A 17,046-nucleotide genomic window follows, 5' to 3' on the forward strand; every position below is an offset into this window, starting at 1 on the left:
TTTTTTCATATACATATATTATTTTTTTTCTATATATTTTTTAGTTTCTTTTTACTTTAAATTTTAATGAAATTTGAACTTTTTTATATTTTTTTATATATTTTCATTTTTTATTTTCTTATGTTTTATTTTATTATATTTTTAATATTTTTATACTTTAATTAATATATGTTTTTTTATATTTATTATTTTTTATATATTTTTCAATTTAATATAGTTTTAATTTTTTGCATGTTAATAATTTTTTAAATTTTGTATATATATTATTTTTTATAAATTTTTATTTTTTTATAATTTTATTTTTAAATATTTTTTAATCTTGATATATTTTTTATTTTTTTAATTTTAATGTAGTTTTTATTTTTTTATATTTATATTTTACTGTATATTTATTATTATTTCATATTGGTTATTTTTTAATTTTTTTATACAGTTTATTATTTTATATATTTTTATTTTTGTATATTTTTTTATTTTTTGGATACTTTCTTAATTTTTATATATTTTTATTTTTCCTTTTAATATTTTTCTTAATTTTTGTTAATTTTTGTTAATTTTTTCAATAAGTTTTTTAATTTTTTTAAATTTTTTTTTATGTTATATATATTTTTTTTAAACTTTCTTATATGTATACATACATACATGTATGTGGCTACTACCTGTCACCACTTCAAATTATAAGCTCATTTAGATTCAATGCTTTGATTAAGACATTATAGCTGCTCAGTTAGCATAACGCAACGCTTTCAGCTTTAAGGTAAAAAAATTAATTAAGCAAAAAATGAATAAAAATGAAGATGTAAAAGTAAAAATCATAATAAACGTCAAAAAGTCACATATTTTGTAGCGCTCGTAATGCATACGGAAATGAAATTACGTGGTTTTGGCATTTAAGCTTGTAATAAATCAGATAGTGGGTGAAGAATGAGCGTCGAAGCGAGCAAAAAAGATATTAGAAATCGGAGTTAAGCTGACAATCAAAACAAATCATAAATCAGAAAGTGGCAGGCGAGCGCTGGGGTAGATTGACATGCGTGTACATACACACACATACTTGTACAAACATATGTACGAGTATACACATGCTGGCACACAACAAGTTCATTTCACATATGGAGTAATTGGTTAAATTCTTTTGGTGAAAGGCGCGCCAACGCATTTGCTTACCGAATTTCTGTTTGTTGTTTTATTTACACTAAATATAATTCTTGCATTTCACTTTTTTTAAATGTACGCCAGTTTATTTTATTATACGTTTTTGCCTATTTAATATTTTCCTTATCAAAGTGGCCCTTCGCGCCAAACGGAGTTAAAGGAAAGACTATTAACTCTGTGGGGAATTGAATATTGTTTATTAGTTCACGAAGGCAAAATATGAAAATGCAGGAATGTGGTAAGCTGTAACCGCATATAATCATATGCATAATATGTATGTATATGTGTATATGAGATTTGCACATTTCTGCATTAATTATCAGTAGAATAAACGCGATATTAAACAGATTCCTAACGTAAAATATAACCAGATTCCTAACGTAAAATATAACCAATCTGAAGAAAATTATTCAAAAAAGCATTATTTTCTAACATAATTGAGTGGTTTACTCTTATTTCCAGTAGTCTGAATATCTTAAGAGATTTTTTAAGAGGCAGTAAAAATATATCTGCTGAAGTAACTTTTTCCGCAAAATATAGTCAAATTTTCAAAATAGTCAATATTTAAATATATGAAAAAAAATTAAATTTTATAATATTTTTTGAACTATTTTAGCAAAATGGTAGTATTTTCTATTCTCCAAATTTAAAAAATTTCATAAAAAATTAAAAAAATATTTCAAAATCGTAAAAAAATTAACTATATGAAAAAAATTTCAAATATTATAATATTTTACGAACATTTTTTGCAAAATGGTAGTATTTTCTATTCTCCAAATTTAAAAAATTTCATAAAAAAATTAAAAAAATATTTCAAAATCGTAAAAAAATTAAATATATGAAAAAAAATTTCAAATATTATAATATTTTACGAATTTTTTTTGCAAAATGGTAGTATTTTCTTTTTCTAATTTAAAAAAAATTCATAAAAAAATATAGAAAAATTTCAAAATCGTAAAAAATTTTCAATATTTGAAAACAATTTAAAATTTTGAAACTTTTTTCAAATATTTTTCTACTGACAAAGAAATTTAAATCTGATTTGAAGAATAATCACGAATTTTGCGAAAAGTAGACGAAGTCAACATTCGTTTAGACAACTTCCCACAATTTCACCACAAAGCAACACTTTCAATATCCACTTCATTAAGCCAAAATATTACAAACAAAATGAAAAGCACAAAAATCACTGTCCCCTCGAGTAAAGGCAAAAAGGCATCGCCAAAAGGCACCGCAAATATGCAAACTCATAAATAACGCCGAAACTCACCATTCGTTGCGGGCGAAGACGTGCATACGCAGATCATCACTTTGCAGGCGCAGGCAGTGAGGTGATGCAGAAATCCAAACAGCTATGCTTCTCAATATAGGCGGCACACTTTGACGTAGCGTACGCCGACGTACCCAAGCAGTTTGGCGAAGCGGAGGAGGTGACTTCACCAAAATACCGGTATTTTGCGCACAGGAAGCAAGGAAGTGGACGCTGTTGTTGTTATTGGCAGGCAGTCGTAAGCTGCAGGCAGTTTATAGGCTGGAGTTGGAATTTATCAGTTCGGAGTTTGGAGTACTTGGAGATGTCGTGCCCAGCTGCGCTGCTGCTAGCACTGCTTTTTTGTTGTTGTTGTTCCTGCTTTTCTGGCTTTCCTTGCTGTTGTTGTTCACACGTGCTGCACTACAATGCTAATTGCGAATTTTCGACGCTCTAGCCGCTAGTGTGTCCAATTTTGTGACAAAGGCTGTACACACTGAATTCTTGTTGTTGAGTAGCGCCGCTGGACAGAGTGGCGGCTAAGTCCAAGCGGTTTGTAACTTGCTATTGTGTGTATGTGTGTTCAGCGAAAAACTGGACTTTTTTCTCGTGTGCTAAGCCGTAAGTATTTCGGCAACAACAAAATGCGTGGCGAAAATAAAAGACTGTTAAAGCGGTGCAATACAAAAACAAACGCTTGTTGGAAAAATGCAGTACGCTGGAATTTCTAGCACTATTTGGCTTAAGGTAAATGAACTCTTAAGCTTTTAACTTACACGCGTCAAGGAGGCTATTTGATTTTTAGTAATTATTATTATTTTTTTAAATTATTTTTTTTAATAATTTTTTCTTTTTTAAGAATTATTTTTTTAATAAAAATTTTGATTAACAATAATTTTTTTTAATAATTTTTTTTTTTAATCTTCAATTCAATTTTTCCATCTTCAATTTGAAAATTTGGCACTTTTTCTAAGCATCTAACTTGGGTTCCAAACACTTTTAAGACAATTTATTTCTTAGCGAAAAGAGACTATGCTTTGGAGTTACCGTTGCAACGACAATAACAATTTGTACGTAGTAAACTTTTACAAAAACAATGTGTGCACATAAGTTTTCACTTTCACAAACTTCGAGTCGGCATTATTTTAGCGACCACAAAAGTAGTTGAAAAACAAGGAAAAATCACAAGACAAATAATACAATTTGCTCACAAAAAAATATTAAGGGACGTCCCAGTCGTTTGTAGCAAAGCATTTAGTAACCACAAATTAGCCAATGTTTAGTCACTGTGTCATTTCACCAAATCGAAAAATAATCAAAAATAAATTGAAATAAATAAAGTAAAATCGCGTAATCGGAAAGAAAGTGCTTTCGTTGCCACAACACGCGCGCACCCAGCCACAGCGGTTTCGTATCGACGACCGAACCAAGGGATAGAACGAGCAGAAAGCGACCGTCGTTGGCGAAGATTTTGCTTAGACTGAAACGTACAGTGCAAATCGAATGGAACGCCACCAACAGCATACGGCATAGACGACCGGATTTGGCTGACGACTGGCTGGAGTCTGTCGTGTAAGTGCCAAAATCATGGCCCCACCACGCACACAGCCGCACGCTCGACTCGCGCGCGCAATAACAAAACAACAAAACAAAAAGCCAGCACACAAATGAGAAGGCGTGTGTAGAGGCGGCCAAAGGCAAAAAAGAGGCAGCCAAGTAGTGTAGCAATAAATACGCCAAACAACAGTTAATAGCGAAAGTCAGACACAAAATGTAATGCAGAAAAATGCCAATGTTCACAGTGTTACACACGCCCGCATGGACTCCGGCCAGCGCCGCTTTGTCATATACGACAATACGACTACCTAGTCAAGTAGCTCCCTGCTCTCACGTACACAGTATCAGCTTATTTGTCGGCATTTTCACTTCGTTCGCTGCTTCGCGCTTTCTCGTTTACGTACCGGTTGAGCAAAACACGGAAATAGCGATAAATATGCGGTGAAAAGCGCACGAGCGAAGACGCGTGCTCCAACCGTGACGTAATCTGTGTAGGGACAGCGCGCGCTGGGCATGAGTGCGTCGAGCGTAGAGAGTAACCGTGCGCGTAACAGGTGGTTCGCGCGTGTGAGTAGCTAGAGAGCGCGTTAACAGCGCTGTACAGCTGCGCTCACAGTTGCCGCTGTTGACTTTTACTCTGAGTAGGGCGCAAAGCTTTGTTGTTTACGCTTGAAAGCTCTGAAACGGCTGTTGGCAAAGTATTGCATACAGTGGTCTGAAGATACCTGGATAATGCTTTTTATTATTGAATATCTTAGAATTTGTATAGATAAAATTTGTTGTCAAGATAGGAGTAATAATAATTCTTAAATATCAATAGTTTTTATATCGAAAGCAGTAATTCAGTTTTGGTTGCCAAAAATCACCCGTCGCACCCTCCCCGAAGGTGCCGACTGGTATAGATACCACAGTATCACGATGTAGACCGAAAGAGGCTGGTAACAGTTCGTTCTTATTGTAGTTGTGCGGTATCTAGCCATAGCCTGACTTCTTATATGGGTGTTCCCACTATGGTTGGGGTACAGAGCGGCCTGGAAAGCCTTCTTGTTCTCACAATAAATATATTTATACAGAATATATATGTATATATACAGATTACCAGGCGGCTTTGAACTCGCTAAAGGCTCTTAGAGTCTTTTCAAAGTTAATGAGAAAATGCTTTATTCTCTTTGAAGGAACTAACATCCTATTTCACGATAAACCTGCAATGGGATCCAGGACATAGGGATATCGCGGAGAACTGTGATGCAGATGAACTGAACAGAACAGACACTGCACTACAATTAGAATCCGGAAAAGAGCTGGGTAGAAGCAATACCTCACTTGCTTGAGATACAGACAAACGTGGCGTGAATGGAATATGAGCCGTTCATGCTAACTTTTAAAATTTTAAAGGAAAGATAAAAGAACTCTAATAGGAATGCTAACGCTATCTAATTGGCAGGCATGACAGTAGACTAGGAACGCCATATAACGACTATTGTAGAAGCTGTCAGGAGATACAAGTAGAGGAGGTTCTAAAACATCTTGTATGCCAATTTCGTGACGACGTCTCGAAGGTTTCACAAATAAAAATTTTCGTACTGATGAACTTCATCAGAAGCAAGGGGTGGTTCAGAGAGGCGACAATATAGTGTAGGGAGTTTAGTCCCGGTGGTATCACAATGGACTTCCTAAAGAACTAGTTGCTTCGTCAGACAGCCACTCTACCTAACTACGTACCCAGCAGCAGTGGCAAGAAATGAATTTTATACAGTGGTCGGCATGAGAGGATCTGTCACTGTGTTGCTGAGCACGAAAACAAAGTAGCCCAGTGAGAAATTGGAATTAAATTTATGCAAATTTTATAAATAATTAAGAGTATAATGAAAATTAACAAAATGTCTTTTAAGGATATATTCCCTATTATCTTTATAAGATTTGGAACATAAAAGGCATTGCACGGCTCCAAAGGCATTTAGAATCGTAATTAATTTCTCGCAGGGCATATTTGGTTTTGCGGTATAGCCTTGCGTGATGTTAATTCGTTGCTGGCTCGACAACGACTGAACGATAGAGCGTAAGCATACGTGTGAAGTTAGTTTGCACAATTGTGGTAAGAAATGGTGACCACTGATTTAATACATAAGATCTCAAGAAAGTTGAATTGTTGTGGACTTATAAAACCAAAGCTTTCGATTTTGGTGATAAATGTGTTATTGGTTTATTACCGACCAATTACGGTTCTGTAGGATCAATTATGATTTAAAAAAAGTTGGGATGACAGCTTTTGTTAACAATTAATGAGAGAGAGGGAAAGAAGAGAGAGAGAGATGAGAGAGAAAGAGAGTTAGAGGTGAGAGAGAGAGAGAGAGATGATTTGAATTTAAAAACTACTGAGAGAAATCGCAAAGATCAATATTCCTTTCACTGCGCCAATCCAACATAAAGTCGAGAAGTTTAAAGAAATTAACTAGCTTTTACTCTAAATTATGTTCCTAAACCAGAAAATTTCAAAAATTAAGATTTTGAAGCTTTCAATTTCCGTATATATTTAAACCCCGGCAGTCTTCATTACACACTAGCTTAACAGAGTGAGGTAACATATCTCTATCTCGCGTGTTTGTAATACAAATGCAATAAAATAATATATCTACGATAAACTCAAGCAATTACACGAGTAATTTAAATTCCAAACATTGTTGTTTCAAGCGTCCACAAGCCTATGAATGCATAACAACGAGGAGTGATGAGTTTCAAAGCAATTTAATGGAACTTTATGGCGCTGAAACAGATCCGCAAAAAATCACTTTCCAAATTTACCAAACATTCGTATATGCAGACATGTAAATTTGTATTTGTAAAGTATTTCAGTTATTTGCAGTTTTGTACCTTTTATACCGAACTGAATTCCAATTTTTCTTTTAATTGTGGAGCAGACGCCTTTTGCATACACAATTCCCAGCCAAGCGCCAGGCGCACGAACAATTTTTGTTTTTCTTTTTTTTTTGTTTTTATGTACATACAAGAGTAAGAAATAATTGCAAATTCTTCGCACTTACCGAACGTCCTTCATCGAAGGCATCGCGCATTGAATAACCGCCGCGGCGTCCCATTTTTCTACGCACTTTCCTTTTGGACGGCGACGCACTGCTGCTGCGCGTTGGAAAGAGATCCTCCTCACTACTGCTGTCACTGACGCTCAGATAGTTATTGTTGTTTTTACTGTTAGCACTCGCGCCTGCTTCGGGATCACCTTGCTGCAATGCGCTGTAATTAACCGACTGAAAGCGATTGATACGCGTTCCCAAGGTGCCGAGTAGACCACCAGCGCCACCGGCACTGCCAACTGCTTTTGTTGTTGGTGTTCGCTTATTGCGCGCCACACCGCCACCTGGTCGTCGCGTGCTGCTGCCCTGCGCTGCGTTGGCTTTTTCTGCTCGAGTAGTGGCGTGTGTGTGCGGTATCTCCAATCGGGTACTCATCACTGTTTCAAATTGCAATTAGTGTTCGTGGTGCATGCGCGTTACACTTGTTTGAGAGAACTTTGTCGTTTTGTTATTTTTATTTTTTTGCGTTTGTGTTTCCGCTGTTAATTTTAGGTTAGGTGTGAATTTTCTGAGTTTGGCTGAGATCTGAAATGCGTGAAATATGGAAGATATATTATTATTTGGGCATATACAATGGATTTATGATTAAAGTATGGTGAAGAACCAAAAACATATATTTTGATTGTATTTCGATAACTTTCAATAAAAATCATGCAAAGTTTTGAGCATCAGTATGATCTCTTTGATTAGCTAACTTGTTGTTTGTTAGATACCAGGTAGTACTTTCGGGTAGTAATGCACTTTTCTGACAAACAGGTCTCAGATAAAATTTAAAATCCATATTTATCATTAGTTCTGTTCAACTAAAGCCCCCTGCAACACCTTTTTTGATCGGTTCAAAGTTTTTTCTTTCATATTATGTTTATAGAAGGTCTGAGGACTGCCAATTAATTTACTTGAATATTAACGCTTCAGTAAGTGGCTTGGTATAATGTCTATTACAGAGCTGTCCTTATCATTTCACTATAGATATAAACGAAAAAATGTAATATCGTTTTTTACGAGCAATCTTTTCTAGTTCTTTCAAGCTTTTCTAAAACACAAAATATTAGAGGTTACCTGTCTGTCTGGCTCAACACTGTCGCTCAAGTAAGGAACTGCAAACAGAAGTTGACTTCGAAAATTCAAAAGTTGTCCGATTCGTACATTTGAGAATGCAGAAAAGAGTACTTGATCTCAAACAGTAGAGTGGGTCGGTTTTTTATCTCTAAAATCGTATAGATGGGAAATGTTCTATGGATCATACTTAACAACTTTCCTGAAAAGACTATGGATCTATATTAGAGGGAGCCAAAAAACGGTGAAATCGCGCATGCGAAAATCATTCTGAATAACTTTTTAAGAAATTATGGGTTTAAAATCGGTTTCAATCCAGCTATTTTTAAAGCGAAATTCAAAAAATCTATATAATAGGGTCTATGGGAGATATGTGATATAGTTGTCCGATCTGACCGCTTCCAACAAATGTTCAATAGAATATAAAAATGTAGATTTGTATTAATTTTCATATCTGAAAAATTGACGAACAAATTGTTCTAACCCTTAAAACACTTCGCCTTAAGAATCGCTGATTCGAAACCAGTTTTAGACCCATAATCTCTTAAGCAAAGTTATTTAGAATGTACCGTAGCACATTTCCCGTATTCGCAATTCTTCCGTGTTTTTTTGGCTGCCCATAAAATGACCCGCTCTAATATACATCCATTAACACCAATACAAAGTACTTATTTCTTTTCACACACTGGTAGGCAGGTACCTTGGTGAGCCTTTCACTGTCAAATAAATGCATTTTTACATACACACATTCGATAAAAAGAGCATGATATATCCACTTATAAAGAGGGCATTCCATAAACCGAAACCTGTTGGCTTTATTTCACTAATTTCTTTTACATTTTGTGTAAAGGGAAAGAATGCAGGAGAAATGACATCAAAGGTTATGCTGCTTATGACATTTGTGGTCTTCTTTGTCAGTATGAATGATACTTTCGCAAGCTGGAAGCATTTTTTAGTTAGGTATAATCATAGTTGTGGTACTGTTTGTTACTTCGCAAGAGTCTAGATACAACCATGCACTAGAAATGGGTCCCAAAACACTCATTTTAATTTAGCTCTAACTAAAAGTAAATTTATATTTATATGTATATCGATAGGATATTTTGTGTGCCGAATATGCAGTCTTTCAGTCCATCGAAGCTTCTAAGCTTCTGCGTTTGTCAGAAATAGCTCTGTCTAATCTGAAAGTCGCATGTACATTACCTTTAAATTCAGTCTGAAAGTATATCGCTTTACTGAGAATTTTCGGATTCAGTTCTGTACTTGAGTTAAATTTGAGTTGCACTACAACCTGTGTTCTTTTGTACCCTCTCCTATTAACACATCCTTTCATTTAACTCAGTTGTGTTAAGAAGACTTGGAAAAGCCTCTTGCTTAATGTATGTGACCTGTACTCTAAACGGATTCATTTTCACTATATAGAAACACTTTTTTTGTCATCGCGAACCAATCAAGGAGTATGTGCTTTGATTACAAGGTCGTAGAACCAATTTTGGTCACATACATATGTGCAGATGACATCTTGGGCTGCTGTGACTCGTACAAAATTGGACTCGCTGCCTTAATTTGCCACTGGAGGAAAGGACTATTCGCTTGAACTCTGTTGTAGTAACATTTTCTTGAAGACTTTTTTTTTCTTGAAATCATCTTACAAAATTAAATTATTCGAGGCGAGGTTAGGTCCATGAAGTTCTCATAACAATAAAATAATCCGAAAAGCTTATATATGTAAAAGCCAATCAAGCATTTTACAATGAATCTAGTGGTTATTTAAGAGTAAGAAAGGCATGTGAGGCAGGTCGAGATCGCGGACAGAGCACTCAAGCTAGTTAAAGAGTGGACGACTTCAGTGGCAGTAGTCCCATTCTCCATATTAATGTCTGAATGCCTGAAGACAGCAGAATTGTCGGCAAATATAAGGCCGATGAGCTTGCAAGAACCTTTAAACAAATTCCATCAGGATGGTAATGAGCAGAGAGTTTCTCTGTCTGCGTGCATTCGGGCGGTGTAACTATGAGCGCCATGCGAGCTCGGCAAACGTTAGTCAGCAAACAGCACTTGTGGATTTGCGAAAGTCTTCTGATCCAGAGTGGAACGTAAAAGATCCATGAAATTACTAAGAAAAGATAAGATAAATATATGAGGATTGCACCGCGACCGTAGGTCTATTTGGTCTTCTACTAAGTCACAACAACCCATACCCCTAGTCCCAGCACATTGATAAATTCCAATACACTGCTAGGTGTTAGTGAGGCGATGCGCTCCTTATTTGGTAACATGGGTCCAAGAACCTTTATCCTACGTCGGCAGACTGCTATGCAGTCAATTAGCAAGTGTTCTGGAGTTTCAGTTTTCCTGTAACTACCAGCTATTAGCAAGGTTCACATGACCTGACCAAAGATAGATGTCCTAACGGGACAATGTACCTTTGGCACTCATGCGGAGAGGCTATTTTGGGAAACGCAACTTGTCAAAGTTGCATGGAGGAAGATGAGTTGTAAACATATAGGCACTTTCTCCTCCACAGTCCAGCTTTCGCCAAATTAAGGCCAAAAGCAGCTCGGTTTGCCATAATTTCTACGAAATTAGCTGGCAGAGTCTAGGCGATTTGTCGATATGCGGCGGTCTTTTTAATTAATACCTAGGGATTCTGGGCACTACAAGAAACAGACGTCTCTAGATGTCCAAGTGGAATTATTCGTGACCTCAGAAGATATCAGCCTATTTAACTTACCTAACCTAATCTAATCAGTATGAAAAAACAAGGCTAGGCCGAATTGGGTAGTTCAAATTAGACTAGGTCTAAAAAATGTAAGGCTAAATACCACACGTATCTCTCATCTCAATGTAAAAAATATGTTTAAGCCTACCTTAGTTCGAATCTTATGTCAAGTTCGATCTTGAAAGAAACTCGAAAATCCATTATTTTGCTTGAAAATTTCTCTCAGTGTATTAGAACAGTGTTTTGTTAGCTCGACTAACGTCAGCCAAGCGTAAAACCTATTAGCATAAACTGACCATTTGCACCGCCTGCCAGCCACACAAGCTGGACGCATAAACGACAATGTTACACAGCCAAACATATGCATAGACACACACATATAAAGACACTGGTGTGTAGGTGCGCATACGTCTGCAACGCCGCCAAAGCAGCCGTAGAACAACAGCACAACAAAAACAACAAGGTATCAGCATGTAAGCAGCAACAATGATAGCCAGCAATCAGCGCCACGAACAAGCAAACAAACAGGCAAACAAGCCGCTAACCAAACTCAACTTGACTCGGAAGATTTGTGGCTGACCAACTAACTAACTAACCACGCGACTGGCTACATGACTAACAAAGTAAATAACTAAAAGCTAAATAAATGGCTGAGAAGAGCGCAGTTAAGCACACGAAAGCCAAGAAAGAGCCGCAGAGACTTTCTTTGAGCGCACGCATTTCGGTGCGCATGTGTAAAGTGTTCTAAACGCTGATGGGCCGCCGCGTATAGCATACATAAGCGCCTGTGTATGTACATATGTGGAGGCGAATTGACGCAGCCGCGAACGCCGCTGCTGTACGTAATGCAGATGATGATGAACGCGTAGCAGCGGTTGGCGCGGCGACGAAAGTGCCGGAATGGTGCGGAAACTCAAAGCCACGGCCAAGACAGTAGCTAATCGTACGTGAAACAAGTGCAAAAATTAGCTTGTAGTTGCAAGGAAGCGCGGTGGAGCGCGTGTGTGTGGTGAGCTTGTTAGTTGTGGCTTGTCGATCGCTTGCAGTTTTGTCTCTTTTGCCGCGGATCAATTACAAAACAATGCGTGCGGAATTGGGAAAACGTCGCCAACAAAGCCGGCGGCGACGTCGACGGCAACGCCAGTGCCAACAGTAACAGCAACAAAAACAGTAACAGCAAGAATAATAACAACAACAAATAGAAAAACAACAATAACAAGCAGAACAACAACAATAAAAAAGAAGATCGACAACAACAGCAACAACAAGAACAACAATAAAAATAATAACAACAACAACACCACTAAAAGCAACAGCAACAACATTCAGTGACAGCAGTAACAGCAGCGCACTTGGGCAGCGTCATTGGCTGCGTACGCGGCCGTGGCCATGGCGTATCGAACACCAAACCCCACAGTCAGTATCTTTGAAGACTTTCGCGCGAAATGTTGTGCCGGTGATAGCAGCTGAAGCTCAAAAATACACACAAATATATAGAAACTAAAAACAGCACATTAAAAGTGACAAGAAAATATTCCAGTGAACGCGCCTTCAGTGAACGTGCGCAGGCGTAAAAGGGTGCGCGTGTTTCGTATGCGATTTTAAGGCGACGTGATTAAAATAAAAAGGTGATTTGTTGCGTCAGGCTAAAAAAAAAGAAAACAAAAAAATACAAAAACAAACCAAAAAAAAACAACAAAAAAGACTAACACCCGCTACACTTTTTTACGCGCATGCGCGTGGTGGCCCATAAATAACAGTGTTTTAATTTAATGGTTTTCAAACGTAACTCATTTATTTAAAGAACTCACGCGTTTATGCCAACAAAAAGTGTGCCAACACAACAACAACAATACAATAAATACTAAAAAAATTACAAAATATGATTTAATTTTATCTCGTCGATTTATCTGGCCCCAATTGGCGACACATTTAGCGTGTGTTCTTTTATTTTTGCATTTGTTTTTATTTTTGTCTGCTGTGAATTTGGGTTAATACTAAACAAAATAACTACAAACACATATCATTTAGTTTTGGTGTTTAAAAATATGTTGAGTCAGTGAGACAACAATTTTAATATTTGCATATATTATTGCGTCTATACAAAGTACCGTTTTGTCGTTTTGTCGTCAGTTTGCCGCGCTTCATTTGTTCGTGAGTGCAGCGTGTGATTTATGACAATCAAACACAGCATCTCAATATGAAAATTCTTGTGCTTTTTTGGTCTAAAAGGCATTTCCAATAGACAAAATGTTGTGGTAACAAGTGGAAGAGTAATAGCTTGTAGCGCCCATAACAGTAAAGTGGTGTTTGTTGGACATAATAAATGCTTTGTGCTAAAAATTACATAAAAAGAATAATAGTTTAGGCATTCAAGGGAGTATTGGTTAGCATTTGGGCAGTGAAGTAGTTAAAAAGTTGAACTAACTGAAATTTTTTTATTTTTTTGTTTTGAGTTTAGAGGTTGGAGATTTGAGTTTGTCTGTATAATTTGAAGTTTTACTATTTTTTGAAGCTTTAGTTATGCATTAAAATCTTGGATTTGGATATATGAATTCGAAAAAGTTCTATAAAAGAAATATATCTGACTTTTTTCTTTAGTTTACTATCTAGTAGTCCAAAATATCGTGAAATTTCGTTCAAAAAAATCATTTTTGTATAAAGTTATATAAGACTTAATAAATTCCCTCGATAATACGATACTTTATTTTGAAAATGAAATTTCCAACTATTGTTAAATTATATAAAAACTCGAGCATTTTATATTTAAAGTTTTAGGTATGTTTATGTTAAGCGCTTAAATGGGTTTCACGGCTTCAAAAACTCAATATTTTATTGTCTTATTTCACTATATAATCTCTAAAATATTATTATAAATGCTCAAGTTGATCTATCTAATAGTTTTGACGATGCAGCCTTGAAAAGTTGCGCTCTCGAGATCAGCTATATAGTCACTTAAGGGGTTACATGAATTTACGGGTTTCAAAGAATCGAATTTTTTTATTATCATATTAAATTCTACAACACCTCTAGAACATTGTCCTAAATGCTCAAGTTGAACTGCGTAATAGTTTCGGAGATACAGCCTTGAGAACTTGTGCTACCGAGGCTAGCTAGCCTAAGTGCGCCGTCTTTAAACGCGTTTTCCTCGAAACTGTGTTTTCAAAGTCGGTTGTCAAGATTTCTCGGGCACTACTCAACGTATCTTAAAGAAATTTTGCACAAGTCTTCGAGTTATAATCTACAAGGTCTTGAACGAAGTTTTTCAATTACAACTATATTTTTAAAACAAAAAAGCATCGAAGTTTGTTTAATCAAATTTTAATTTTTTTTCTAAAAACCCCAGCCAAAAATACAATTTTTTTCTTCGTCCAATGCCTAGTTTATGGTTTTGATTAAAACATATATTTTTTTAAAACATTTATCCTGTAAGACACCCATTTTCCGAGGGCCTGCCAAAAATGGCGTCGTAATTGTCGAGTTTTGAATATTTTCCTATGAAAATTTAACAAAATCTTTCTGTATTGCAAATCTTTGGAATAATAATAAGTATTGATGAAATATTTAATTTTTTATTTGAAGTAGAATTATTGAAAATAAACCGTTTTTTGCTCGAGAAAACCCATGTTGTCCCTTAAGGTGGAAGTCGGAAAAATCGATTTTCATATTATCTTAATCGACAGTTAAAAGTTCTACGAAATTATTCGAAAATTTCTTAAGCTGGTCTTAAAAATTGTGGAAGATATGTCACTTGTAGGTGGCTGCCGCCGAGCTCTACGTCCTTTAACTGCAAACTTTAAACGACGTTTTCTACAAACAATGTTCTTTACATTTGTGTAAAGGAATATAGAAAAACGAAACCAATTTTCTTCTTCATTAACAATTTTCTTTGCTTTTAAGGGCCTAACAAATTATTTTAAGTACACTACGAGCACAAAGTCTTAATATTTTCGAACCATTTTTAAAAATAAATTTTTTTTTTGCAAAAAAAATCAAAATTTTGTAACGTTTCATGTTACGGTTAATGTTAAAATTTCTTGAATGCGAAAATAATCGAAAATGTTTGCAAAAGAGCCAAGTATTTTTTGAAGCCTCATTTTCAAGGTTGAAAATCAAATTTTCTGAAGTACACAGTCTATCTACCATACAAAAAATCCAACACGTATAAGGCTCACTAAATAAAGATTTGAAATCTTGAGCTGTTATTTAAGGTTAAAGAAGTATCGAGAGAAATTTATACCAATCTCAATATTCTACTTTCTAGCGCAGTCTATAACCTCATCTCTAGATTAATGACAATGAAAAACTCTCATAAAAGTTATATGCCAACTTTCATAAGCAATCATATAGAAGAAATTTTATATGGCTCAATGAACTAAACCTCTTTCCCGACGTCATCGAAGCAGCTTCCTAGAACGCCAGTTTAATGAAGTCGATGACAGTATCTAGCTAACCTGCTATTTATTAAAAACGGGTTCATTTCACTATAACAAAAACTATCATACTATTATCAGACAAGAGTTACTTGAGTGTCAAAAGATTAGTTAAAATTAGTGGAAGTTATTACAAAGCAAGAAAAACCATTAACTTCGGTTGTCCCAAAGCTATAACACCCTTCACAAATACCAAATATTTCTTACAAGAACATGTTTTTGAACGTTAAGTTTATATGGCAGATATATGCTAAAGTGATCTGATTTGAACAATTTTTTCACAGATTACTATTGTCTTAGATAATAACCCATGCCAAATTTTGTGAAGATATTTGGTCATAGAAAAATGTTTTCCATACAACCATTCGAATCTGATTGTTCAGTTTGTATGGCAGCTATATGATAAAGGGGTCCGATAGTGGTGGATTCGACAAATGAGCAGCTTCTTGGGAAAGAAACGAAGAATGCAAAATATCAGAACGATATCTCAAAAACTGAGGGACTAGTTAATGTATGTGAAAACGTATGTCCAACGGACATGGCTAAATGACTATGCTCGACTTTTTAATCATTTATATATGTATGTACATATATATATATATTTGATAAAGTATCCGACGTTTCTTTTTAGGTATTACAAGCTTCATGACAAACTTTGTATATACTGTTCAGGATATAATTATCAAAACAATATGTTTTAGTTAGCAATAGGTTATAAATGAGGTAGGAATACTAACCGAAACGTCAGAAAAATATTTTGAAAATAGGAATAGGCAAAATTAGAAGACTTCAGCGTATTAAAAAAAAATTATTTTTCTAAAGCAGAATAAAAAAAGTTAGTTAGTGATAGGTTATAAACGGGGTAGGAATATTAACCAAAACATCAGGAAAAATATTTTGAAAATAGAAAAGAAAAAACTAGACTTCCAAGTGTTAAAAAAAAATATATATATTTACTTTTTCAGAGCAGAATATAAATGATTAGTCAGTGATAGGGTATAAACGGGGTAGGAATATTAGAAAAATAAATTTTTAGATGACTGCCATGTTTTATGAAAATAATAATATATTTTCAGAGCACAATAATAGTAATTATATAAAAAAACGTTAATTGTGTTAAGCACCAATCCACTTTGAAACTGTAAAAATATACTTAAGTACTTAACTCATTTATAGTCACAGTCGGCGAAACAGGTAAATAAGGCATAAACTAATTCGCGCGCTGTCAAGTGCATACAAATCAACAGTTAATCGCATGTCTTGCCACAATTAGTGGCATGCAGCAAAAGCCGAACGGCGGCTAGAACAATAAGAAAACCGTTTGAAACAAAATTGCGGAATGCAAACAAACTGAAACTGAAGCACTTAACTTAACAACTAGAAAAAAAAACATTGCAATAACAAAATAACAAAAATAACATTGCCAACAAATTGCTAAAAAAAAAATTCAGTGCAACAACAATCACCATAAAAGCCAGCAGCTAAACACCACGCGCACATATTAAGTGCATTTAAAAGCAACTAAACACTACTAATTGCATAATCATTAATACATAAATACACACTTCAACGTGCCACTGATTGCGCGCCAGTTGCTGTGTATGTGTCGCACATCGCTGCATGTGTTGCATATAGAAAAGTGCTCAAAATGTGCCACTTACGTCAAACGCAATTTATTCTAATAATAATTTCCTGCCTACTGTTGCACGTCACAACAACAGCAACAACAACAACGACAACGACAGACACATCGTCAACGGCCTTAAAAAATGGCAAACCGACAGC

General features: G+C 35.3%; 1 protein-coding gene across 2 annotated transcripts in view; it reads right to left on the reverse strand.

Moving 5' to 3' along the window:
- LOC126761835 (venom dipeptidyl peptidase 4) overlaps nt 1-3,930 on the reverse strand; it is a 117,800-nt gene extending 113,870 nt beyond the window's left edge. The window contains exon 1 of one of the 2 annotated variants that reach the window (XM_050478246.1): nt 2,426-3,930. The gene's annotated coding sequence lies outside the window, so the exon portion shown is untranslated. The remainder of the gene's footprint in view (nt 1-2,425) is intronic. The other variant, XM_050478247.1, reaches the window with a different exon arrangement.
- Nucleotides 3,931-17,046: the final 13,116 nt, after the last annotated feature.

Source organism: Bactrocera neohumeralis, chromosome 6 (genome assembly GCF_024586455.1).
Source record: "Bactrocera neohumeralis isolate Rockhampton chromosome 6, APGP_CSIRO_Bneo_wtdbg2-racon-allhic-juicebox.fasta_v2, whole genome shotgun sequence".
NCBI classification, from domain to species: Eukaryota; Metazoa; Arthropoda; class Insecta; order Diptera; family Tephritidae; genus Bactrocera; species Bactrocera neohumeralis.